General features: G+C 43.5%; 1 protein-coding gene across 3 annotated transcripts in view; it reads right to left on the bottom strand.

Moving 5' to 3' along the window:
• The window catches only part of LOC106815309 (E3 ubiquitin-protein ligase TRIM56-like), a 14,090-nt gene that overhangs the window by 7,093 nt on the left and 3,300 nt on the right, over positions 1-3,697 (bottom strand). The window lies entirely within an intron of this gene.

Genomic DNA, 3,697 nt, shown 5'->3' with positions numbered 1-3,697 from the left:
ATCTATCTATCTATTTATTTATCTATCTATCTATCTATCTATCTATCTATCTATAGTCTACCTATCTCTCTTATTACCCCTGATATTATGTGTAGGTGCATGTTATGTGTGTGCGCGCGCCTGCGCGCGTGTACGTGCGTGGGCGCGTACGCGCGTGTGTATTATACTGCAGGCTTATAGGTTTTTTTTAGATGTGCATGGTTGAGATCGGATTTTATTAATGAAAGCATCAGGGTAAAATCGGCTTACGATGTCTCCTTCCGACGTTGTATAAGACCACGCGGCACATGCCATATTGTTAGGAGACGATCCCCTAACGCCACTATACGTGTTTGTACTATGCTCCATGGTATTCCAAATTAACCCGAAAATTAATAGGTATATACAATCACCACTGTGCACACTCCAATGCGCTATACTACTATACCTACTATGCCACCTACTATGCAATACCTACTATGCGCTATACCTACTAACGCGTAAACAAAATCGCAAAATAGTCAAGCTTCATCTCATTGCTGAGTTGCTCATTTTTTGTCGTACAAGTAATTGACATAGAAGTAATTCATGGCCCTGTGATGTTGATAGATAGGCGCAAAAGTACAATCGTGTAGCGGTCGATTCATTACGTTATTTGCGACATCGTAAATACGTCACAGCACGTCATAGTGACGTACATGCACATGCCAGCTATTCACATCCTGCATGTGTGGCGGATGTTTCCTATTTATACAAAATGAGTAACGAACGAATGACGCATATTTTCCGCTTGCACGCACGGCACAACAACGCGAACTTGCGAAACACGAACTAGAATATCTATACGTGATCTACAACCTACATATTTAGCCCTGTCCCACGACACCGACTTTTCAGCACGACCAAAAACCAGTCTTCGTCGTCAACAATTAGTTAAAAGTTAACTAGCAAACTATTATTGATGATAATGATAATGATAATGATAATGATAATGATAATGATAATGATAATGATAATGATAATGATAATGATAATGATGATGATAATGATAATGATAATGATAATGATAATGATAATGATAATGATAATGATGATGATAACGATAACGATAACGATAACGATAACGATAACGATAACGATAACGATAACGATAATAATGATAATGATAATGATAATGATAATGATAATGATAATGATAATGATAATGATAATGATAATGATAATGATAATGATAATGATAATGATAATGATAATGATCGCATTTCTGCCGGTGCATTAATGTTGAAAGTAATAAATTAATTTCAAAACTTAGTGATACATGATTCGTTATTCTGCTAAATTAATTAAAAACTTATAATTTCCAATTTGTAGTAGCCGGTGATCGCGTCATGAAGCAGATTTGAACATTTCGCTCCTGAGTTTATGTAACATCGTTCTCAATTACAATTGCAGTTAGTAAATTGGTTGTTGTTTGGAAAATAAATTGCTTACATTTAGAAAAATAAATGTATTACAATGATGTAAAGGAATTTGGGTACTTCAGGCAATTATTTTGGAAAGTTCGCTTGAATTATTTGCAAGTTAATAAATTGATTTGTATATGCTGTGACATCTGATTTTTGAATTTGAATAATTTAATTTACGTTATATATATCTAATTGAAATATCTTAAATTTATCTTTATTAACTTAATTTGAAATGTTTAAAATTGATTTAAAATTGTGTATTGAAATGTTGAAAATGATTTTGGAAGGGATGGCTTTCCAAATATATCTATGCTCTATATCTATATCTATGTTTATATCTATATTCTATATCTATATCTATTATCTATATCATATATCTTATATCTATACTCTATATACTTCTACTATAGGACCTACTTATATATAGGGGGATACCTATAGATAGTGCGCCGGAACCTACTCGCGCAACATTTCCACTTGCTCTAATTCCATGGGCAGGGCCTTTCACATTGCCACAACACGCCATCGTATTGTGGCCTATCCACTCACTACCAAACTTTTCCGACCGCAATCCAAGAACCCCTGCCTTCCTCCTTGCCGAATTGATAGGGACGCGTCAGGACCGAAGCATCCCGCTCGCCAGCTTCTGCCGCGCATACTGTGCGTATCGAGCCACCGGGGATTTTCAGATATGTACTGTATCCGGCACAAAAGCGAGGCGAACGCGCCTCTCTGGCCAAACGTCCTCACTTCCCCCCCGTGCGAGCCGCTCCCCGGACGCTGTGCGCCGCGATTGAACCGACGCAATCTCGTACTCCCGGCGCGTTCCGCACATATGTACGCGAAGACTCGATCAAAATGCGATGGATCGCGCTGTTCGACAACGCAACGTGCGTACAGGGTACCATTTTCTTTACATTATGCAGTGGTCATATACGCCCTAGCTATTCTTATCTTTGGCGTTAGTGCTCAAATTCCATGCGCCGACGCCCGTCGGAGCTTCTCATGCCCAATCAAAACAGAGAGAACAAAATACGTCGTAACGAGGGTAGGCGATGGCTTCGCGTTAACAATAGAGCACACGAGCCTCGCCTCGTAGTGAGGTATCGCTGATGCGTCGTATATGTATAGGCAGTATGCGCAGCTTCTTACGCAGTCTGTTATTTATATACGCCGCGCGCAGCAGCCGAGCACAGCTGCGTAGATATAGCTGGAGTACGTACGCCCGCGATAGCACGATTCATCTCTGACGAGGGGCAGCGGCATACGAATGAGTATAGTAGCTGCTGCCCCGTCAGACCCCGGGCCCGCCCCGAACCTCTCCCCCTCCGCAGTAGTAGCCATGCTCACGGGAGTAACCGGATCGGAATTCGTCTCGTAAAGTCCCGGCTCTCAGTGCCTCATACCGGAGACGGGTTAAAATATCGTGGCAGGATGCAGTGAAGGTGATCTTTTCTTCTCATACGTACTTATCTGAGATTTGTTGTGACAATCACGTTCATGTTGTAGGACGCCGGTCTCGTGTGAGTGTTCGCCATGGTAAGTTGATAGTGGCGTACCGACGTCTCCGGCGGACGGGCATACCAGGACCAACGTCTGGGTGGCAGTCACAACGAGCATATCACGTCTCCAAGTCGGGAGTTTGTGCGAAGAAGCTAGGATGACAATGGAAGTCGGTGATTTGGTACAAGAATTGCGACATGTCAATGTCTAGAAAAAATATTGTTGTTCATCACACGAAATTGCAAACAATGCGCTTCCACACGGTTCGAGGGCGGGAAATGGATTCCATGTGACTCACAAGGGATAGCGCCACGACCCACCAGAAGAAGAGGCGGAGGAGTCAAGAATAGCGCGCATTTCTCAACGTGCGATGAGAAGACCACGATTACGTGGCTTTTTCGATCTAGACGCGGTCGATGACAAATGCTTCGGCGTGGGACGATCTCAACGCGGAGGATTCGTATAGCAAACTTCGGTTTACGTACTCGGACGAAGGATCGTAGAACCATTGCACGAGTCGCGCGTGCAGCAGAAGTGTTGAAATTCGGAGCTCGCAGCGCGGCGACGCCGCAAGAGCTGCTACGGGAATGGGTCGGGCATCGCAGCGAGCTGGCAGTACTGGCTCGGCGCGCGCCGCGGCAAACCCCGTACACGGCGGGTGGATCCTGCTTTTCTCTTTTCGCCGCTTGGAGTTAGTTCAGACAGGATTTCTTCCAGCCTCCGGTGTTAGACGCCATGCCGATCCAGCT

This window comes from Priapulus caudatus, unplaced genomic scaffold (assembly GCF_000485595.1).
Source record: "Priapulus caudatus unplaced genomic scaffold, Priapulus_caudatus-5.0.1 Scaffold1087, whole genome shotgun sequence".
Classification (NCBI taxonomy): domain Eukaryota; kingdom Metazoa; phylum Priapulida; class Priapulimorpha; order Priapulimorphida; family Priapulidae; genus Priapulus; species Priapulus caudatus.
This window is presented reverse-complemented; position numbering and strand designations above follow the sequence as displayed.